The sequence below is a fragment of the Haemaphysalis longicornis genome, unplaced genomic scaffold, assembly GCF_048455015.1.
Source record: "Haemaphysalis longicornis isolate Haplotype H1 unplaced genomic scaffold, Haemaphysalis longicornis Haplotype H1 scaffold_8, whole genome shotgun sequence".
NCBI classification, from domain to species: domain Eukaryota; kingdom Metazoa; phylum Arthropoda; class Arachnida; order Ixodida; family Ixodidae; genus Haemaphysalis; species Haemaphysalis longicornis.
The window spans coordinates 44,991,043-45,015,196 of record NW_027526445.1 but is presented as its reverse complement, the minus strand read 5'-3'; the positions used below and the strand labels follow the sequence as shown (position 1 = coordinate 45,015,196).

The 24,154-nt window shown below is 47.6% G+C and overlaps 1 long non-coding RNA gene across 1 annotated transcript in view; it reads right to left on the bottom strand.

Moving 5' to 3' along the window:
• Positions 1 to 23,432: 23,432 nt before the first annotated feature.
• The window catches only part of LOC144149991 (uncharacterized), a 56,238-nt gene continuing 55,516 nt past the window's right edge, over positions 23,433 to 24,154 (bottom strand). The window contains exon 4 of the long non-coding RNA XR_013318402.1: positions 23,433 to 23,569. This is a non-coding gene — a long non-coding RNA (uncharacterized LOC144149991). The remainder of the gene's footprint in view (positions 23,570 to 24,154) is intronic.

Below are 24,154 nucleotides of genomic sequence, written 5' to 3'. Positions count from 1 at the left end.
GAGCACGGTTACCAGTGTTTTTTCGTGAATTCTGCCAAATTTCATAACAAAGAAGCATGGCGTATTCTTGGCCCCTTAAGCCAGCAGTGAACCTAGTTATTTTTCTTAAGTTTCAACAGGTTATGCCAAACCTCTTCCATGAGTAGCTGATATAAGTTGACAATGGCAGTTTGCCCAACTGTTCTCGCTTGCTAAATGTTGTACACTGGGCGCTCATACGCATGCGTGTGCCATTTCTTTTGGCTGGTCTGACGATTGAGTCACTTCATTGCAAAACTTGTGCCAGTATGGTATATGTATTATTTGACTAGACCAGCAGTACCTGAGATGAGAAACAATGTGTAGGAGACTCAGTGATCGCTAGTGAGGGTGTTCGTGGTAAGAGAGAGTAACTCAGCCGATCGTGCGTCAAGCAGCCTCCTTCCCTCGAGAATCTAGAGTTGCCAATACTGAACGCCAACTACTGTTGGGAAGCCAAAAGAAAATATGTTAAAACACGTTTTACGATTTGTTTACTCAAAAGCACTGGCTGTCACTTTCACAACTTTGAAGAAGCGGGTCACGTCTCCTCTCTTCTTTGTTTTGCCAATATTTCGAATACCATCGCGTTTCTCCTGTGCTTAAGACAATCAGCACACCATCAGAACACACAATAAAACAAAAAATGCCAAGACCACGTTTCCCGTCGTGGGCACGTGCTCTGAACTGAAAGTGGGTAAACAGAACACACCAGAACGTGGTGCAGCCCCAACTAGAACGCCAAGACTAAAAATATTCTTGTCCCAGGGTTGTTACCTTAAAGAGTCCGAGCACATCTCGTCAGAACATGACACAATACAGAACAGCCGTAACGGCCACCACGTACCCCGCCACGAAACTAAGTTAGAAGTGGCGTAGAACATTGCATCAAAACAAGGTACAGCAATAAAAAGAATATCACGGGCACCAAGCTCTCTGTCAAGGCGAGTCAGCGGAAGATGGAACACATTAGCCGCACCGAACACTGAGCACCAATGTAAAAATTTACAAGGGCGCCAGTGTTGTTGCTACCTTGCTGTCAGCTGAACTAGGCACAGTCATCTTCTTGAGCTGCTAGCTACTGTATCGTGCATTTTATGTGCACTTTTCTTTTTCTCTGTGATGCGTCGAGCACTTCTTTCGAGGCGGAGCACCACGAGCATGCAGATGACAGCAAGACACGGTTTATGACAAGAAGGATGATGATGGTTGGGTTTTTATGGCGCAAGGCCGACTAAGGGCAACGACCGCAACCGAAAAGTTGTTTTATGAGGACGAGGTGATAGTAAGTGTAAAACATTTTACTAAAAATATACGTGAAATGACACAAAGACAATGAAGATGACTGGTGAAAGGGCCAGGGTTTCAACAGGCATGGTAAGTAATGAGGTGCAAAACTTGACGTCGCTAAGGAACTTAAAAGTATGCTTGTGGGTGATTATGGGGTCGTCCCCTAAAAAGTAGGAATGCTGTAGTGGAATGTGTTCTCTGTACAGTTGTGAAAAGTGATGATGATGATATTTGGATTTTAATGCCGCAAGGCCAACTAAGGGCAAAGAGCGCCAAAAAAGTGAGTTAATGAGCGACATGAAAGTAAAAGTAGAAAAGTTTAGTAAAAATAAACGAAGTAAAACACAAGCTAATCAAGATAACTGGTGTAAAGGGCCAGGTTGCCATGATGCATAAGAGATGAGATGTAAAGACTTGACATCACAGGGAAGTTAAAAACATGTTGGTCGAAAACATGGGCTTGTCACCTAAAAAGTATAATGGGTGAAACGGGATGTATTGTCTGTATAGTTGTGGGAAGTGTATGCGTCGTGTTGTGTCAAGTGCCTTGCATTGAATGAATATGTGGATTAGATTACGGATAGGGCCTCTCCACACCCGCTGCACATGGGTCTTGGAGATCGAGTGAGAGGTGCGAGTGTGTTGTGTGTGTGTGTGTGTGTGGCCTATCCGTAACCTTGCTAAGGTCACTTCGGCGTCTCTGTTGTGTGAGTCAGTTGTGTATCGTCCCAAGTATGGCTTTAGTACATGTAGTTTGTGTCTGTCTGTTCACTCCACCGTGTTTGCCATGCTTTCCGCAGGTGTTGTCTGATGAGTGCTTGAGGTTGATGATGATGATGGTAAGTGTTTAATGGCGCAAGGCCAACGAGGGCAAAGAGCGCCAGCGACAAGGTTATTTAATGAAGTGAAGTGGTTAGCACAAAACGGTAGGTTTTAAAAAAAGCGTGTCAACCGAACATAGTAAAATCAATTAAAGATAATGGTGATGGCTGGTGTATAGGGCCAGGTTGATTATGCGTGATAGGAAATGAGGTTTAAAAACTTGACTTCTGACAAATGCTCAAACACACGTTTCACGGAAACAATAGCATCGTCACCTAGAAAAAACGATGGATGTAGGAAAATATGTTGTCTGTAGAGTTCTCTGAAGTGTTTGCGTCGTATTGTGTGAAGTGCCTTGCATGTTACTAGTATGTGCACTTCGGATAGGGCCTCTCCGCATCTGCCGCACTGGGGTCTAGAAGATCCCGTCAGCAGATACGAGTGCGTTGCATGGGTGTGCCTTATCCGCAGCCTACCCAAGGCGACTTCCGTGTGTCTGTTGTGGGAGTCAGTTGTGTATCGTCCCAAGTGTGGCTTTATTACGTGTAGTTTGTTATCTGTCTGTTCATTCGACTGTGCTTGCCATTTCCTACGAAGGTATTGTCGAATTTGTGGCTTAAGGTCACTCTGTGGTAGTATTGTTATATCTACTGTGTTCCTGAGTGCAGCAACTGCGGCCTTCTGATCCGCAACCTCATTGCCAGCAATCCCAGCATGGCCTGGAACCCAGCACAACACCAGAACAAGTTTTTGGCCGTATATAGACATGATGGTGTTGAAAACGATATGGACAATTCTGTTTTTGCATGGCTTGTATGATGCCAATGAGCGCACAACGCTCAAGGAATCTGTATATATGATGGACTTCGAGATTTTGTGTTCAAGAATGTGTTGTGCAATGAGTAAGACGCCATATGCTTCAGCTGAGTAAATTGTGGTGTATGTGCTCATGATTCTGCATGCATCAAAGTTTGGTCCATGAGCAGCGCAAGACACTATGGTTGCAGTTTTTGATGCGTCACTATAAAACTCTACACATTGATACTTGTACTGCAGGGAGAAGAAGTGCTGCAAAGTTGCAGTTTGTGGTACCCTGGTTTTATCAATATTCATAAAAGACAAGTCACAACACAAAGGTTGAAGCTGCCAGAGTGGTAAAACGTCAGTAAAAGATGTGTAAATGTCTGAAAAGGAGATGTTGAAATCCAAAGCTTCCTGTCTCACTCTAAGTGAGAATGGCAAAGGAACGGACGGGCGATTTACAAACACTGGTGATGTGGATGCATCATTAAAAATATTTTTAAAAGGATGGTTATTCATCGATGAAATTTTGAAAGCGTAGAGCAAGTCCATGTACGTTCGTTGGTCCTCAAGGCACCATTTGTTACATTCAACGTATAGACTCTTTGCCGGGCTAGTGCGGAACGCACCCGACGCAAGGCGGAGGCCCAAGTGGAGTACTGGGTCAAGCATTTTTAGTGCGGTTTTTGATGCCGACCCATACACGAGACTGCCGTAGTCTAACCGGGACCCGACTAAGGCGGTAAAGACCCGGAGAAGTAGTTCTTTGTCTGCACCATAGGATTGGTGGGAGAGGACCTTGAGAATGTTTAGTGTTTTGAGGCATTTATGTTTAAGTGCTTTGACGTGAGGTATGAACGTGAACTTGTTATCAAATATGACACCTAAAAACTTGTGCTCCCTTTTAACAGGAATAGATGCACGGCCAAGAGCAATCTCAGGGTCCGCACTAAGCCCGTGCTTGCGGGAGAACAGAACACAAGTACTATTGCCCGGGTTCAGTTTAAAACCGTTAAGGTCCGCCCATCCAGCAAGCTTCTTAACACCGAGCTGTACTTGACGTTCGCAAATTGACAAGTTACAGGATTTAAAAGGTATTTGAACATCGTCTGCATAGATAGAACAGGAAATGGTTGGTGGCAATGCCTTTCGGATGGAGTTCATCTTAACTATAAACAATGTGCAGCTTAAAACTCCACCTTGCGGCACACCATTTTCCTGCACATGTATCCCGGACAGGGATGACCCAACCTTAACACGAAATGTCCTCTTGGACATGTAGCTACAAATGGTATTTAACATGTTACCTGACACACCACAGGACTTCAGGTCGCTAAGAATGCCATATCGCCAGGCTGTGTCGTAAGCCTTTTGAAGATCAAAGAATACCGTAAGGCAGAACTGCTTATGAGCAAATGCATCTTTTATGAAGGATTCCAACGCAACAAGTTGATCGTTGGTGGATCGCCCCACCCTAAAGCCTGCCTGGCAGCTCTCGAGAAGACCGTTGTACTCAAGAAAGTACACGAGCCTGCGATTTATCATCTTCTCGAGCAGCTTGCACAGGCAGCTTGTCAGGGCGATGGGACGATAACTGGCGGGAGAGGAAGGGTCCTTCCCTTACTTCAGCAACGCCACTACAATGGCCTCCCTCCAAGAGTGTGGAATCTGCCCCGAAAGCCATATTTTATTGTATAGGTGTAGGAGTGTTTCAAAAGTGTCTGGGTGTAGGTGTTGTATCATGGTGTATTTAATCTTATCTGCCCCTGGAGCTGAAGGTTCACATATGCTCAGGGCAACCCTCAACTCATAGAGTGTAAATTCAGAATTGTAACCAGATTTTGACCTGTTATTGTTATGTAGGGACTTTTTACAAGTATTTTTATGTTTTAGGAAAGTGTTTGTGTAGTGTGCAGAGCTGGAAACGTGTTGGAAGTGTTGTGCAAGTGTGTTAGCCTGGTCTTGTAGTGTGTTCCCTATTGTACTGACCAGGGGCAGGCTGTGTTTCTGCTGTCCTTTAAGGTTACGTATTCGTGTCCGGACTTTGTGAGTGTCGGTGTATGAGTTGATGGAAGTGATGAAGGCGCGCCAACTCTCCCTTTTCGCCTCACGACGCACACGCTTCCCAAGAGCCTTTGACCGTTTAAAGGAAATCAGATTATCTGGCGTGGTGTACCGGCGAAGGACACCCCACGCCTTGTTCTGGGCCTCTCGCGCCCGCCTACAGTCCTCGTTCCACCAGGGCCTCCTTGGGTTGCGGGACGCACTGGAGGCCTGGGGCATAGACTTTTCGGCGGCGTCGAGGATGTGTGCCGTGACGAGTTGGGCTGCTTCCTCCACGTGTGGGTGTTTTATGGTTGTGTGGTGTAGTTTAGATGTTTCTGTGAATGTACTCCAGTTTTCTTTTGATTCATTAAACCTGTTATGGGAAGATGGACTGCATGGGCCTTTACCTATGTACGTTAGGGAAGTGGGGAAATGGTCACTACCATATGGGTCTGTGCCCACACCCCACTCAAGACATGGAAAGAGAACTGCGGAACCAATAGCCAAGTCAAGATTCGAGTATGTATTGTGTCCTAAGTTATGGTATGTAGGCTGTTTTTTGTTGAAAAGGCATGCTCCGGAGGATGTAAGAAACTTCTCTATCAGGCGACCTCGGGCATCCGTTCTGGAGGAGCACCAAAGGGAGTTGTGTGCATTAAGGTCGCCTGTTAGAATGTACGGTTCGGGCAGCTGGTCGACCAGCGCCTCGAAATCAGAGCTCAGAAGTGCAAAATCAGGAGAGATGTAAATGGAGCACACCGTTATCAACCTATTAAATATTATCGTAGAGATTGCTACAGCCTCAAGGATAGTGTTCAGAGTGACAGGGTGGCAGGCTAAGGATTTCCGGGCGACAATTGCCCCACCTCCTGAAGAGTGTGTGCAGCCAACCCTCTCCTTTCTGAATACCATGTACCTATTCAAGAAATTTATTTGTTTAGAATTGAGGTGGGTTTCCTGGAGACACATGATTCTTGGCTGACTGGCATGCAGAATCTCATACACATCGTCAAGATTTTTAAGGAGGCCTCTGCAGTTCCATTGGATGATGTTTTCTGTTCCCATTATTTAAATTTAAGAATAACTGGAGTGTGTGTGTGTTTGTTTATGTGTCGTCTTTCAGGGCTGTTATTCTAGGATTTTTAGGCTTTTCTGTCGGCTTGGACATTGGAGGCCACTCCTTGCGCTGCGTTGCAGGCAGGAACGGCGTGACATCCATCTCCTCGTCGGATGCCAGAAGGGTGCCCGGCGGACCAGGCCACCCGGACTTGGCCCCCTTTCGGGAGCCCTTCGTTTGAGTCGCCACTGCCGAGGGCGTCCGGAGCACTAGAGGTGGCACGGGAGGTGCGGTGGCGGTGGGAGCCGATGCGGGGCCCCCGGTGTCCATCCGGTCGGCACCCTCCAGCGCACTGGAGGACGGGGAGGCAGAGGCGGGAGCGGAACCGGTCCCTACAGAAGAGGTTGTCACTACAACCGCTGCTGCCTCAGCAAGCGGCGTTGCAACGGATTGGGATGCCTGAGGCACCCCAGGGGGGGGGGGGCGAGGGACCATGTCAGACTCGCTGAACTGGGTCCCTGTGGACACCAGACGCCGCTCCTGCCCCCGGCGAGCCGCATCGGCGTACCTCCCCAGGGGGAAAGAGGCGAACCTCTTCCGCGCCTCTGGGAAGGTCATGTTCGCAGTTACCTTTATGTTGATTATCTTTTTTTCCAGTTGGAATTTTTCACACTTGCGGGAGTACGCTGCATGCGGCCCGCCGCAGTTCTCACAACAGAGGGTGTCGGATGGACAGTTGTCAGTCGGGTGATCGTGCGCCGCGCATTTTGCACACGTCGTTCGGCCACGGCAAGAGTTTGTACCATGCCCGAACCGCTGGCACTTAAAACAGCGCCGCGGATTCGGGATGTACGGACGGGTGGAGCAACGGATAAAACCTGCATGTATGTGTTGTGGAAGAACTGCGCGGTCAAAAGTCAAGATAATGTGCTTGGTGGGAATCTCCCTGTCGTCTCTGCGGATAGTGATGCGTCTCACGGCAGTGACGCTCTGATCCTTCAAGCCGGCAAGGAGATCCGCATCCGTTTCGTTCAGGAGATCTGTTTCGGATATCACACCCTGCGAGCTGTTGAGGCTCCGATGGGGTGTGACCCTGATGTCGAGATCAGCCAGTCTAGTCTGAGCTAGAAGCTTTGCAGACTGCTGCTTGCCATTTATTTCGATTAGGAGTTCACCAGACCTTTGTTTTTTGCACTTGTAGGATTTTCCTATTATTGCTTCAAGATACTTGGCGATCAAGAAGACTGACTGAGATGCTAGAGGGTGGGTTGGATTGAGGGACTCCATGACAAGAAATCGAGAGTAATGATCTGGTTCAAAAAATGTCAAAGATGGCAATGGAGGAAACGATATTTCGGTGCGGCCCCTTTTAGGCGGCTGATCACGGTTGGGGGGGGGTTAGATAATACCATACGGCATAGTATAAAAGCAGGGAGACGGGGGTACTTTCTTCTTTGACCTTACCCTGGTAGTCAAAGAGGTCCCGGAGCCTCCTGCCTGGTAGGCAGGCAGGGAGCCCATCGGCCGGAGCTTGACCTGGGCTCCGACGGCCACCGTTTGAGGTTTCTACCCTTCACCTTAAAAACACATCACCACGGTAGGTCACAGCTTATGTTGGGGGGCTCGGGGTCCACGGTATCGCCAGTACCGTCACCATGAATACTCAAGGTGCCCCGTGCGGGGCAATGCCAGCGTGGCCTAGAACCCAGCAGACGGTCACATTCAGGTTTCAGGCATATGCCGACATCAAAGATTTAAAAACGAGATTGACAACATAATTATTGCAAGACCTTTGGGATGATAATGTGCGCACGACCCTAATGAATCTGTGAAAATGATAGACTTAGCGATATTATGTTGATGATGATGATGGTTGGATTTTTTGGCGCAAGGCCAGCTGGGGCAAAGAACGCCGAACAAAAGTATACAACAGAAAACAGTGGCTATAAAAATGTGTAAGGCAGAATAACAGTAAAATCAATTAAAAGCAATGATGACGGCTTGTGTATAGGGCCAGTGTTGATTACGCATGATAGGATATGAGGTTTCAAAAGGTAACAACAGACCAATATTTAAAAACGCGTTGCACAGAAACCATGGCGTTGTCACCCAAAAACAAGGAAGGGTGTAGCGGAATGTGCTGTCTGTATAGTTCCTTGAAGTGTCTGTGTCTTGTTGTGTCGAGTGCCTTGCATGAGATTAAGATGTGGACTACGGATAGGCCCACCCCACACCTGCTACACATGGGTCTTGGAGAGCCAGTGTGCCAGTGTCAGTGTGTTACATGTGTATGGCCTATCCGCAACCTAGCTAAAGTAACTTCAATGTGTCTGTTGCGTCAGTAGGTATGATCCCAAGTGTGGTTTTATTACGTGTAATTTGTAATCTGTTCCCTCCAGTGTGTTTGCATGTGTTGCGAAGTTGGTGTCTAATGTGTGGCTTCGTGTCTGTGTACGGCACTGTTGCTATGTCTACTGTATTCAAGAGTCTGCGGTCTGCGGTCGACTGTAGTGGATCTGCGGTTTTATTTCCGGCTATTCCACAGTGGCCAGCAACCCAACATATTGTTATTTCAAGACTTGAGGCGTATTCCGACATAGGGCCTTAAAAACAAGATTGATTACATACTTTTTGAGCGTTTTCTGGACAAACGTGCACGTACAACACTAAGAGAATCTGTAAACACTGTGGACTTTGAAATTTGATGTTAAATGATGTGATGTAAAACAAGTAAAATGCCGTGTGCTTCAGCCGTAAAAATCCTGTTGTGGGAGTTCATGCTTGTCAGCACCGTAGGATTGGTGTGACAGAACTTTAAGAATGTTCATTGTTTTAGGCATTTCTGTTTCAACTGCTTCAAGTGAGGGATAAATGTGAGTTGACTATCGAATATTAAGCCCAAAAACTTCTGTTCCCCTCTGACAGGGATTCCTGCACCATTAATAGAGATATCAGGGTCCGCATGAATCCCGCGCTTCCGGGAGAACACAACACAAGTACTTTTTACAGGGTTCAGTTTAAAGTCGCTTGTGTCCGCCCAGCCAGCAAGTTTGTTCCCCCCAAGCTATACTTGGCGTTCACAAATTGAGAAGTTACAAGACTTAAAAGATATTTGGACGTCATCTACATATACAGAACAGGAAATTGTTGATGACAATGCCTTCTGGAGCGAGTTCATCTAACAATGAATAGTGTGCTGCTCAAGACACCGCCTTGAGGAACGCCATTTTCCTGTACAAATACATTGGAAAGTGCACTACCAGCCCTCACTCGAAAGGTTCTTTCTGACATGTAGCTAGCGAGGGTGTTCAGCATGTTGTCGGAGACACCAAACGACTTGAGGTCACTCAAGATGCATTTTCCATATCAAAGAAGACTGCTATTCAAAACTGAATATGGATAAAGGCATCTTTTGATGATGATGGTTTGTGTTGAATGGCGCACGGCCGACGAGGGCAAAGAGCGCCAGAGAAGTTATTTAATGAAAAGAAGTGATTACCACGAAAGGTAGGTATAAAACGTGTAAACTGGACATAGTGACTTCTTTTCAACAGATATTTTGTGTTTCATGAAAGTGTTTGTGTAGTGTGCTGAACTGGACACGTGTTCGAAGTGTTGTGCAAGTGTGTTGGCCTGGTCTTCGAGCGTGTCCCCTGTTGTGCTAACCAGGGGCAGGCTGGGTGTCTGTTGTCCTTTTGTCCTTTTAGCTTGCGTATTCATGTCTACAAGAAACACATTTAAATTCCAAACACAAATTTTTTGAATAGTTACCTGGTATTTAGGAAGAACAGGGATGGTGGTGGTACATCTTCCGGGGGTGTGACCATCATTGCGAGAAAGTCCTTGGCGTGTCACTCTATCCAGTTACAGACCGTCATAGATGTAGGAGTGTTTCAACAGTGTCCGGGTGTAGGTGTTCTATCATGGTGTATGTGATTTTGTCTGCACCTGGAGCTGAAGGCTTACATGTGCTCAGACCAACCTTCAGCTCATGAATTGAAAAAGGAGAATTGTAAGAAGTGTGCGACTTGTTGTTATCACGCAGGGACTTCTTTTCAACAGATGTTTTGTGTTTCATGAAAGTGTTTGTGTAGTGTGCTGAACTGGACACGTGTTCGAAGTGTTGTGCAAGTGTGTTGGCCTGGTCTTCGAGCGTGTCCCCTGTTGTGCTAACCAGGGGCAGGCTGGGTGTCTGTTGTCCTTTTGTCCTGTTAGCTTGCGTATTCGTGTCCAGACTTTGTGAGTGTCGGTGTATGAGTTGAAAGAAGTGAGGAAGGCGCGCCAACTCTCCCTTTTCGCCTCACGACGCACACGCTTCCCAAGAGCCTTTGCCCGTTTAAAGGAAATGAGATTATCTGGCGTGGGGTACCGGCGAAGGACACCCCACGCCTTGTTCTGGGCCTCTCGCGCCCGCCTACAGTCCTCGTTCCACCAGGGCCTCCCTGGGTTGCACAGGGCACCGGAGGCCTAGGGAATGGACTTTTGCGGCGGCGAGGATGTGCGCCGTGATCAGTTGGGTGGCTTCTTCAATGTGAAGGTGTGTTATGGATGTGTGGTGTAGTTTGAATGTCTCTGTAAATGTACTCCAGTTCGCTCTAGCTTCATTGAACCTGTTATAGGGAGGTGAACTGTTCGGACCTTTACCTATGTATGTTAATGTGGTTGGGAAGTGGTCACTACCATATGGGTTAGTGCCAATGTCCCATTCAAGAGATGGAAACAGTGCTGCAGAAACAATAGCCAAGTCGAGGTGTGAATGAGTGGTGTCCTATATTATGGTATATAGGCTTGTTTTTATTGAATAGGCATGCTCCCGAAGATGTTAGATATTTTTCGGTAAGGCGACCTCGGGCATCCGTGCGAGCAGAGCCCCAAAGAGAGTTATGTGCGTTCAGGTCGCCTAAAAGAATGAAAGGTGCACGTGGCTGATCTACAAGGCCCTCGAAGTCTGAGCTCGAGAGCAGGAAATCAGGAGGGATGTAAACGGAGCATAGTGTTTTTTAGGGTATTGAAAATTGTAGTACGTATGGCAACAGCCACAAGGACGGTCTGTAACTGGATAGAGTGACACGCCAAGGACTTTTGCGCAATGATGGTCACACCCCCGGAAGATGTACCACCACCATCCCTGTTCTTCCTAAATACCAGGTAACTATTCAAAAAATTTGTGTTTGGAATTTAAATGTGTTTCTTGTAGACATAGGACACTTGGCTGATTGGAGTGCAGTATCTCGTACACATCGTCAAGATTTTTTAGAAGGCCTCTACAGTTCCATTGAATTATGTTTTCTCTTCCCATTATTTAGTGTGAGAGCTACTGGAGTGTTTATGTTTATGTGTCGTCTTTCGGGGCTGAGACTCTTGGATTGGGCTTTTTGGGCCTTTCTGTAGGCTTGGAAGTCGGTGGCCGCTCCTTGCGCTGCGTTGAAGGCAGGAACGGCCCGACATCCATCTCGTCGTCGGATGTCCGAGGGATGCCCGACGGACCGGGCCCCCCGGACTTGGCCCCCCTTCGAGAGGCCTTTGGTTTGAGCCGCCACCGCCGCGGGCGTCGGGGGACGCCAGAAGTGGCACGGGCGGTGCGGTGACGGTGGGAGCCGATGCGGGGCCCCCGATTTCCATCCCCTCGGCATCCTCCAACGCACTGGAGGACGGGGAGGCAATGGCGGCACTGGTTCCGACAAAAGCGGTTAGCACCACAACCGCTGCTGCCTCAGCAAGCGGCGTGGTGACAGGTTGGGCTGCCTGAGGCAACTCAGCCAGGGGCGCGGGAGGGACCAGGTCAGACTCGCTGAACTGGGTCCCTGTGAAAACCAGACGCCGCTCCGCCCCCCGGCGAGCTGCGTCGGCGTACCTCCCCAGGGGGAAAGAGGCAAACCTTTCTCGCCTCAGGGAACGTGATGTTCTCAGTTACCTTGATGTTGATTATTTTCTTTTCCATTTGAAATTTTTCGCACTTGCGGGAGTACGCTACATGCGGCCCTCCGCAGTTCACACAAGAGAGGGTGTCGCATGGGCAGTTGTCACGGCAGGAGTTGATTCCATGCCCCAACCGCTGACACTTAAAGCAGCGGCGCGGGTTTGGAATGTATGGACGGATGGAGCATCGGATAAAGCCTGCATTTATATGTTGTGGAAGTACTGCGCGGTCAAGAGTCAAGGTGGTCTGCTTGGTGGGAATCTCCTTGTCGTCTGTGCGGATGGTGATGCGTCTCACGGCAAGCCCGCAAGGAGATCCGCTTCCTTCAAGACCGCAAGGAGATCCGCATCCGTTTCGTTCAGACGATCTGTCCTGGATATCACAGCCTACGACCCAAGCAGCCGAGGCCGATTGCCAATTATTGGAAACCCCATGGTTCCCCATTGGCTTCCGAGCCGTCGGCCACTCATCGGTAACTTGGCTGAAAGATTGAGTGAGCGCCAAGCAAACGGCGACAAGAAGTAACGTCACACGGAAGGCTCATCGGAAGCCGAGCTTCAGCTGACGGATAAAAGCGCATTTTGGCCTTGAGCTTGCCGAGCCCGTGACGGCGACGGCGGCGGCGGTCAGAGCGAGTGAACAGGCCACAACGCAGCAAAAAGTAGTTACCTAAAGAGCCACAGCACCGGGCCATGAAACAAAGCGTACTAAACTAAAGTGCAGCGTATTCAAAAAAGCGTGAGATAGTGTTACACGTTCAGTAGGAATGGGCCATTTGTGTGTCCTAACGCAACGGTGACCGTCGAACTAGTTCAGCGTTGTGCCTTTGCGCGTTCTTTGAACCCGCGGCGAGGCCTGTGGACGGACGCGTTGCACCAACGGCTCCGTCTCCGTCTCTTTTGTGGCATTGAAACTGCGGTAGTACTCCTGTACGTGTCTGTGAGGTGCATTTTGGTGTCGGTGGCTCTGTGAAGTATACCTGACTGGTGGAATAACATAGTTTTCCTGCTGTGGCCGCCGCTGAAAAACGTAAGTGACCATTTCATTTTCCTTTCGCGGTGCGGAAGAGCTCGCGCTTGTTCCCGCCAAAACTTCAGCTGCCGTTAATAGCAACTGGCGCCCGTGAGTGCTGCTTAGCGTTGTTGGTTCTTGCGAAGAAAAAAGCGGTCGCATACATGTACTTCCATTTCTGTGACAGCAGTTCTACCTATCCTTTTTCCGGCTTTGTGTTTTCCGAACAAGCGGCCGTGCTCCCACTGCAGATTCACGACGTTCAGCATGCGTTGAAGCAAGACTCCTGTGCAGTATAAGAGTTGCGGATATTCTAAGTTGACTTACTTAAACTCTAGCTATAAATGAAGCTTCCGTTTCATTATTTTTTTGAGCAAAGTAAAGATATTGTCGAGCGACAAAGTAATTACACTGCCGCTGGGCTTCTCAGTCGGTTCCGTTCGCATCTGGTGCGTCTGACGAGGCAGATGTCGAAGCGACTGAAACCTGACTGCCACACCGTACCAATTTAATACTTTATTTGCGGCTTTGTTTTCTTACCCCTCAAAATATAACGCATTCAAAGGTCACAAGGTTTGTATTCAACCTCCAAGTTGGCATAGATGTCTTGCAAAAAAAAAAACCTGAACGTTCGTTCGTTCCGAACTCATTGTGTAGTGCGTTGCCTTGTAGTCTGTGGGTCCCGCGTTGTTAGCGAACAAACCTTACGCTAATAAAACGTTGACGGCACGACATTTCAGTCGCGATTAAATGTTTATGGGGTACAGTAGCCACAACAAAATTTCGCGGACCTGCTGCCGTGTTGCTTTGTGTATTGGACTTTTTTAATTACCTTGCGTGACTGCAACAAGAGTGAAGCCCATTTTCGGTGAAATTCCGGACTGTTTTCTCAAGAACGAGCCAAGTAACTGCTACCGTAGAACGCAAGGTAAATATAACTGGTAGCGAAGCTTCCATAGAAGCCCATACGTTCAGAAAATGGCGGTTCTTAAGCTGCTCATGGGGCTTAGCGCCATCTGTGTGAGGAGGGAACACTTCCGGCGGAACAAAAAATAAACAGGATGTGACGCAAGATCCGGCCCGAAAGTGACGTCATTTTGGTGGCATTAGCGGGAAAATTTGGCTTCAAAATAGCCTTAGCAGGACTCTGATCGCTGAGGGCTCATGTCATTGGCATCTGACGCAAGTTGGCGAGCCCTTGGCGTGTGTGCTTCAAGTCAACGCCAGCTTATACTCGTGACTAGAGAAACGCACTTTAGCATACTGTCGTATGATTCGCCTCGGGGTTTATAAAAGCATCTTGCATCTTCTCTGAACATTTATTCTGTATTCATGCCTTCCACTGCTGTATAAAAGCAATCAGTTGTTTGTTTTGATTGCAGCGGGTGGCAAACGGACCCCCCCCCCCCCCCCCCCCCGACCAGAATTTTTTTTCTGCCTTGGGATACAGAGCCTAAAATGACACTTGACCACTCTCCCCGGCCCCCCTTTTATATAAAAAACGTGCCCACTCCTTTTCCCGATACCAATTTCGACCAACGCCTGCGTCGCACATACGCAGGTAGGCGTGCGTGCCTTGCAAGCATTATATAAATGCTTGCAGTTTGTGTACTTCTGTTCTAAGAGAAGAAATAACGCATAGTCATGCTATAATCAAGACATTTGAATTTTATTCCAGGATGAACATAAAACAAATTTACCACACTGCACAAAATGAGCACGTATACAATAAGTACAAAATGTTCGTGGGCACTACATGCATTATGATTTTCCTTACGCGCCGAAAAATTGACTTTACCCGTAACACATAGCATTATGAGCAATGAAAGCGTCAACAGCAGAACTACTTCGAAACAAGAGATAAGAACTAGGCACTGCATCTTGACGTAGAAAACCGGGCCGCAGGAATGCCGATTCACGAAAGTGCAGCGAGCACACTGCAGCTGTCCCGGCGTCTTATCAAGTAGACAAGGGTTTCTACAGAAGTTCACTCAGCATTCACGCCTGCAATTTCCTGGTTGCATTATTAGGCAAGTGTCGCAACAGATAATTAAAAAGAGGAAAAATGGATCAATGCAAAAGAAAGCGACGGCAGTATGTAAAAGCACATAGCAGGAAAGATCTGGCAGCAGCGCAGCACGGAGCAGCACAACACAGTACTGCGATGGAAATACTGCTTGCGCATACAAGTGCGGGAAGCAACGAGCACTACAAGCGTTGTAATGCAATAGAGAAGACACTGAGATAGACAATTAAAGCGACTCGTTTAAATTCGAGTGGTACTACGCCGAGAAGTCCTAGAGTAATTGACACAACTTTCTCTGAGCCAGCCTGAGGTGAAATCAAGAGATAACTGTGACATAACAAAGCTGTAGACCCATTTTTTTCGAAGCACCACCACGTCCCCTTACACAACCCCCGTGCACATATTAACAGTACAATAGTTTCGCGTTACCTGTGGAAATGAGAAGAAAATGGTGCAGTAAAACGCCAGGTGTACGGGAGTTGCTGTTGCAACTTGTACAGCACATCGTTTCTGTAGGTACCGACGCAAGCGCTCCGCTCCAACCGTTGGCAGCATCGTCCCGTAGTTCACCGTGCCTGCCGGGCACGGTACTACACGTGTTCACCGACGTTACAACGCACCTCGCAACTCCACGCACAGCAAAAATTAAGTGCACACCAAATTAACAAGGAAAAACGAATGCAAATGCGCACCACCAAAACACGCGAGGGGCGTTTCCTAGCAGACGAACTTTAGGAGCGCCTTTCCGATCACTACAAGGACTGCATCACAAAGCAATGACATGTGCCATTCTTCAGAGGGCGCTACAAAAAAAAAGGTTTTTGAGAATGAACGGCATTTTCATAAATTATTTATATACTGTGCCTAAATAATGTGATTCAGAAATAAATATACTTCGTAGAATATAATTGTTGTTTTATTGTTGAACAAAACTTGGTTTTTTGTTACTAGTGTTTGTTCCCTCCTCACCTAGTCGCGCTTCAATCGCCACTCCCATAAGCCCCCATGCTGATGTCGCTGGCAACAGGTTCTGAACCGCTTTTTGCCCGAACCTTCGCTACCATTTATATTTACCTTGTAGAACGCACTATTGAGAAATGAATAGTGCAGTACAGTGCGCGTCAGGCTTGTCTGGGCAATCGAGCGCGCTGCTTCGGAGCGTGCTGGCGACATCTGCTGATAGCGGCTGGGTTAGAGATAGCTTGCCATTGCGCGTGCGCGGATCTCAGACAGGGTCAGGCCCATGGAGGAAAGAAAAGGTTAGGAGAGGCCCTGACGTCACATTTGTGAAGCCGAGTGCCGCCATGACTCGAGCCCACGGAGCCCAGCACTCTATCCCATCATCCTTTGCTGTCTCCGGTTTGATTTGACTAACATGGCGTCGCCCTGCCCTCCCACTTCGAAGCGAAAACAGCTTCGTCGCTGATTCCTCGGTGCGATATCATGTTCTAAGCTGTTGATTTCGCCTTCAATTTGCCCATTCTAACACTCACCTAAAGTTTCAATCGAAAAACGGCCTTCGTTTTTGAGATAGAAGGACGATTTCTGAGCTCTTAAGCCTGGCAAAGTAGCGTTTGTCGTCGTCATAGCAACAGGCTGGCGAGATGGCGAACGCAGACGCCTCCGACGGCAGAGTTTTCAAACTGGCCTAATTTAAAAACGTTTGTCGTAGCGACTGCGCTGGTTTGCAAGCGTAGCGAGGCAGCCACGTACCAAGCGCCTTAAAAATTTGTCCGTTCTATTTGCCCAAATTTGGCCGCCGCAGTTGTAAACAAGTAAGCAACATTGTCCATGGGCTCAAGAAAAATGACGCAACTTCCTCCACACTTTTCGCAATGCATTGGGATGCTAGGGGCCTCTCCTGAGTATTCTTTCCTCCATGGTCAGGCCGGTCGTCGTTTCGCATGTGCCACTCTAATATGCAGACGCCACCACCCTCGAGGGGCGCTTATCCTCCACAGTGCCAGCCGTGATCGCTGACAGGCCAGAGTATCCCCGGCGGTAGCGCAATCATACAAAACGACCTGCGATAACCTTCTAAACCTCACGTTTTGTAAACGAAAAGCTCGCAACAAATGCACTAAAGCGCTTTCCGTCGCTTTTGTGCGATTACGTAACGGCTGCGATGATAATCCACCTCGTCAAATTACGCGCTTACCCCCGTGTCACCGCCTACGGCTGGCACTGCATAACAATAGCTCCCCTTTGCAGGGTGTGGCGTCCGTAGGTTTGAGTGGCCCATGATAAAAGACGACTGGCCCGAGCCTGTCGGAGAACCACGCAAGCGCAATGGCAGGCTATCTCCAACCAAGCTGCTATCAGCAGATGTCGCCAGCCTGCTTCGAAGCCGCGCGCTCGCTTGCCCTAGACAAGCCTGACGTGGTCTGTACGTTTTATGTTACATAGCGAGTGTTAACAAGCTAGAACTTTAGGCACGGACATATTTTCACACGGACATGTGGTAAGGCTGGTGCAAAGTGCTGTATTTAGTAAGCAACGTGTATGTAGCATTGTAGTGAACTATTTTTTTACTTATTACAGGCGCTACGACGTAAAGGTGTTCCCGTGGACAAGTGGCGGATGCAGCCGAGACAAGTTTTCCAAGCTGGCCTATTCTACAATAGTGCTGTTGAACAACATATCGTGATCTTGGCAGGTCGGAGAATTACCGGGGATAATGGTCCTGTTTTCATTTACCTGAATGCTTCTGTTTTGTAGGCATCTCAAGCAGTTGCTTCTGTTTTGTAGCATCTCAAGCAGTTAAACGAAGCATAATCGGTTCGCGCTTCATGAGCAGCGCTTTTTAAATTTTTTCTCGACTAATGTGTGTGCTTGCTTTCGTGTTTGTGTTCGTATTCTTGCCACTGTTAAGCCAGGTTTCTTGTAAATTTGATATGCATAATAAAAAACTACAGAGAGAGACTCGGCGTGTTGTGTTGCTCAATTGTTTTTGACAAGTCACGTAATTGCTTCGCAAAGTTGATGCAGTTTGTTTATTGTGTCTCGCGGTCCGATTTCTGTTTTATACATGTCATTGTACAAAAAATTATTTAACGAGAGCGCTATAAATAAATAATGCGCACTCGTTAAATAATTTCCTGTACAATGGCATGTATAAAGCAGAAATCGGGCCGCGAGGCAACTCATAAAATAGGCATTGGTCATAAGGACTGGCCACAAAGCCAAAAATGCGCATGAATATAGCCTGGGGTCAACGTTTTTAGCCTAACCTAATCTAAAAACGTTGCCTGGGGTCCATGGCAACATACTTTGCCAAGCGTTGTCCAATATTGGCCTTCCAGAGCTTGGCCAACTGTTGGCTTGTCACCTTTCCCAAGCGCCAGCCGATGATGGCGGCCGAGGTATTGCCAAGCTCGGACACATTGGCCACTGATGATTTGCCATGCTTGGAGTTGGCAATTTCTGCTGCTTGGGGAGCATGGGGTGTCTAAACAGATCAGCCAGTCTAGTCTGAGCTAGAAGCTTTGTGGACAGCTGCTTGTCCTTTACCTCGATGAGGAGTTCACGGTAGCATTTCGGTGGCGTACCCGGCTGGCGTTCGGCTGGCATGTGGTACCTGGCAGTTGGCGCAGGTGAGGGTTGGTGATGGACAATTGTCAGATGGGTAATCATGCTGGGTCACTTTGCGCAGATCAGACGGCCGCGGCAATAGTTGGTTCCGTGCCCGAACCGCTGGCACTTCAAGCAGCGATGGGGGTTAGGGATGTATGGCCGAACTGAACATCGAATGTACCCTGGCGTTAACGAATTCTGGTAGTGTTGACGGGTCAAAGGTTATGATCAGGTGTTTGGTAGAAATTTCTTTGTTTTCTCTGCGTATTTTTATGCCCCTCACTGCTGTTACGCCCTGACTTTTCAGGCCCTCCAGAAGATCGGTTTCGGTTTCATTCAAGAGGTCAGGATCTAAGATCACGCCCTGTGAGCTGTTAAGACTTCGGTGGGGCGTGACCGTGATACCAAGATCTGCGATGCATGTCTGGGTCAGGAGATTTGTTGCCTGCTGCTTGGTACTAACTTTGACCAACGGTTCCCGGGGGTGTTTCTTTGCTTTTTTAGGATTTTCCTATTATACCTTCTATGAACTTTGTGATCAAGAAGACGGACAGATAGTTAACAGGCTTTTCTTTTTCTACAGATTCAATGAACAGGAAGCGGGGATAGTTGGCTGGCTTTGGGAGAGAGATTGTTGGTAAGGACGGAAATTATACTTCGGTGGGGCCCCTTTTCAGGGACCGATCACGTTTGAAGGGGAAGTTTGAAAATACCATACGGCATAGCATATAAGCAGGGGACGGGGGTACTTTCTTCGTCAGCCTTACCCTGATAGCTGAAGAGGTCACGGAGCTCCCTGCGTGGTAAACAGACAGGGAGCCCATCCGCCGGAGCTTGACGTGGGCTCCGATGACCACCGTTTGAGGTTTCTGCCCTTCACCTTAAAACTCCTAGCCACGGTAGGTTGCAGCGCGAGTATCGGGGCTCGGGGTCCGCGGTGTCGCCAACACCGTCACCAAAATTACTCAAGCTGCCCTGTCCGGGGGGACGGAGCTCCGGACGAAACCGGCATTGATGTGGTCAGGAAGAATGAAACGGTCAAATGTCAAAATGATGTCTAGTTGGTACTACCTTATCTTCTCTCCTAATTGTGATGCGCTTGGCTGCCGTCACACCTCGACTTCTCAGGCCTTCAAGAAGATCGGCCTCTGTCTTATTTGCAAGATCTGGCTCCGAGATGGCGCCCTGCGAGCTGTTGAGACTACTGTTGGGGGGTGACCTTGATGTCAACATCGGCAATACAGGTCTGCTTCAAGAGTTTTGTGGCCTGCTGCTCACTATGTACCTACACCAAGATTTCACCTGTTCTTTGTTTCGTAGCTTTATATAATTCAGCTACAATACTTTCCCGAAGCTTCGAAATCAAGAACACGGACTGTGAAGCTATAGGCCTGGCTTGTTCGAGGGATTCAATTACCAAGAATTGGGGGTACTTATCAAGTTTTCAGATTGTCATAGTCGGAAGGGGTGGAAAAGATACTTCGGTGCGGCCCCTTTGAGGGGGCCAATCATTGGGTTGGGGGAATTTTGAAAAAACCATACAGCATGTATAAAAGCAGGGGACGGGGGTACTTTCTTCGTCAGCCTTACCCTGATAGCTGAAGAGGTCCCGGAGCTCCCTGCCTGGAAACAGACTGGGAGCCCATCCGCCGCAGCTTGACCTGGGCTCCGACAGCCGTTTGTGGTTTCTGCCCTTCACCTTAGAACTCATTACCACGGTCGGTTACAGCGTGGGTATGGGGGCTGGGGGTATGCGGTGTCGGCAACACCGTCACCAAGATTACTCAAGGTGGCCCGTGCGTAGCTCAAAGCAATACTGTTGAGAGCATCAATGTTCAAAAGACAACACATAGAGAGGGTCACTCTGTGTCAATTTCTGGTCATTTTAACTGTGACAGGAGCAGCGGCCCCCGCAGTATGCTTTTCAGTATCGAGCAAAGCAGTGGCCAGCAGTATAATGCTACAGAAAATGAGAAACTGCCTATTAAACAGGATTGTAGCTTTGGCTTCAGTTGGCATTGCTGGTGAAAGTTTTCTAGTTTAACGTCCCTGATAAAATAAACAAAAGACCAATAAAATCATATCCTATGTACTAAAAACATGAAATCTGTCTTTATTAAGGAGTTCTAGAATAATGAAAGAAATCTTCGTTCAAGCAAAGCTTGTATTTTCCTGTCACTATCATTGAAATCGCGACTGATAGATGGCGTAGTTCAGTGCCCCGCAGTAGTGTGCTGGATCATTGGACACAAGCACTCCCTGCATGCACACGCTCTCGGCCGCTAGATTCAGGCATGCCTGGGCTGCGCATTCACAAAAACATATCTCGTAGGGGCCCACACATGACGATGCGTGGTGCCATCTGTGTTTAAACGCATTCAGACTGTATGGTTTGTGGTATAAAGGTTGCTTCTTGCTATCCCTCACATGAACCAGGTTCAAATCCCCCAGGAGTTAATTTTTCATTAATTGTTTGGTTCAACAAGTTTCCTTTTATCACGCGTGGTATTTACTTAAGGCAAATTTGTGAATTATAAACGAAATACTAGGCGCCTTTATTCCTTTCAGGTCACTTCCACTTCTTGTTTTGCTGCCTGGGTAAGCCGCTAAAAATTTGTATTGTGCTTTTCAGTGGCTCACCGAGGCAAAACTTTTATCATCATCACCAGCCTACCTACGCCCACTGCAGGGCAAACGCCTCTACCATTAATCTCCAAATACCCCGGTCCTGTGCTAACTGCGACCAATTTATCCCCGCAAACTTCTTGACGTCATCTGCCCATCTAATTTTCTGCCGCCCTCTGCAGGACTTGCCTTATCTAGGGATCCACTCTGTTACGCTTAATGACCAACGGTTATCGCAGATGCCTTCGCATTACATGCCCCGCCCACGTCCGTTTCTTAATTTCTACTATGTCCTTAACACGCATTTGTTCCCTGACCCACTCCGCTCTCTTCTTGTCACTCAATATTACACCTATCATCTTCCACTACATTGCCCACTGAGTCGTTTCTCAATTTAAGTTGAATCCTCTTAGTGAGGCTACAAGTTTCTGCCCCGTAGGTAAGTACCGGTAAAATGCAGATGTCATACACTTTCTCCTTCAGGGACAATGGCAGGCTGCCATTCTTTGAGAATGTCTCCAGTCTTATCCTTCTAATTACCTCTGCCTCATGGTTGGGATCCGATGACGATGATGGTTTGATTTTATTGGCACAAGGCCGACATGGGCAAAGAGCGCCAGACACAAAGTTATTTGATGGTTGGGATCCGGGGTCACAACTTGACTTAAGTAGATATATTCGCTTACCACTTCCATTTCCTAACTACCTATCTCAAACCGCTGTGCTGTCCTGAGGTTATTGATCATTACTTTGGTGTTCTGCATATTAATTTTCAGGCCCATGGTTCTACTCTGTCCTGTGCAAAATGCATGCTTTGCACTTCATCTCCAGAGTTACTTAGCAAGGCAACGTCATCAGCAAATCTGAGGTTACTGAGGTATGCTCCATTAACCCTTACTCCCACCTGTTCCAACTCCAACGTTCTGAATACTTCTTGTAAACATGCTGTGAACAACATTGGAGAGATCGTGTCTTCTTGTCTGACGCCCTTCCTTATATGTATTTTACTGCTCTCCTTATGGAGGATGATGGTTGCTATAGACACATTGTAGATATCCTCTAGTATTTTTACGTAATGCTCTACACCTTGGTTCCGTAATGCCTGAATGACTGCTGAAGTTTCGACCGAGTCAAATGCTTTCTCATAATCTATGAAGGCTATATATAGGGGTTCAGTATACTCAGCGCACTTCCCTATCACCTGATTTACCGTGTGAATGTTTCATTGTTTAATAGCCTTTCCAGAACCCTGCTTGTTCTTCAGGTTGACTGAAATCTAAGGTTGAAGAAATTCTGTTAGCGATTACCTTGGTAAGTATCTTGTAGACGACTCACAGTAAGCTGATCGGCGTGTAATTTTTCGAGTCCTTCATGTCCCCTTTCCTCTACATTAGGATGATGTTCGCGTTTTTCCAAGGTTACAGTACGCTTGCGGTCATTAGGCACTGCGTATACAGGTTTGCCAGTTTTTCAAGTACAATTTCTTCGCCATTGTTTAAAAGGTCTGTTGTTATCTGATCCTTACCAGGTGCTTTTCCCCTTTCATTTCTTTCAAAGCCTTCCTTACTTCTTCGGTTGTTACTGGTGGCATGTCTATCTCCTCTGAACTACTTTGTCGTTCGGCATTATCGTGGATGTCCCGGCTACTGTACAGATCCCTATAGAACTCCTCGGCTACTGCTATATCCCTATTTGTGACGACATTGCGTTGCTTGTATTTAAGTGCATACATCTGATTTTTCCCCACACCAAGACGCCTCTTCACTGCTTTCAGGCTACCTCCATTCTTTTACACTTCCATATGTCAGCTACTTTACACTTATTGATGTGCAAGTACAACTTTTATGTGCAAGTACTAATGTGGGCCTTTACCATGTCCAGCCTGTACTCCCATGGCTATCTAACAGCCAGTCTCTGTAGGCTAGTGGACAGCCTTTTCATGCGGCCATACTGCAGCCGTAGGGCTCCGCTATTCAACCACCACCAGTATGTGGCAGGCCACCGGAGGACAGCCGGGATATGGTGGTCTGACTCCAGATGGACTACAGCTACCACAAGGCGGCTGACAAAAGACATCGACGTTCAGGCAGGCTATGGTACTTGAAGTTCAGCCATAGTATGGTCACTGTATTGAGACCGGTCGACGACTGCAGCGCAACCAGATGACGCAGCGTCACGAAGCCCACTGCATTGGGGCCACTGAACCCATACGAAAGTGAGCCCGCACAACACCACCAGCTCAGTTGACAGCAAAATTCGTTTATTAAACATTGCTTACAATTTGTCGTCTATTTGCAGTCTGCTGCAGAACACATTCATTTCTTCGGTACAGCTGGAATAGGTATCTTGTCCAGGTCCCGATATCTTCTGTGCAGCGGAGCTGTAAAAAAAAGATGGGGGAAGGAGGGTGGCAATATTAGTGGGTAAACTTTTAAATAGACAAGAGTGAGAGCCACTTTTAACTAATTTGTTTTAGAACAATCTTCCTGCTTACCCAGGCAAAACCAACCATTGTTAGAACAGTTGCCTGCCCAGTTCAGTTGGATATAGAACCAGCACACATGCTTTTCTGCAAGTGTCTTGGCACTCCACACAACACTCAGGACCATTCTCTATAATTGTCTTCATAGAGGAAGGATGTCCAGTTTTTGACATTTGCTCGAAAGGTAAGTTTTATCCTCAATCAATTTTTCTGATGAGATTTCACAGGGAAGATTCTAGGGAAGATCAAAGAAGTACATGCATTTCCAATTTGGTTTTCTTGTTTTTCTCACTAGTTATGTGCCCACCAGAATTAGAGAACTCCATTGCCCCGGATGTACTTTGTGAGAAAAAAATTGTAGATGTATCGCAAATGACTGCTTCTGGTGGCTGGTAGCCTCGTAGCCCCTGGTAGCCTTTTGGAACGCAGATTGTGTGCCTTTTGCAGAGAGGAATACATCGAAGGATTGCCAATTTACCAGAA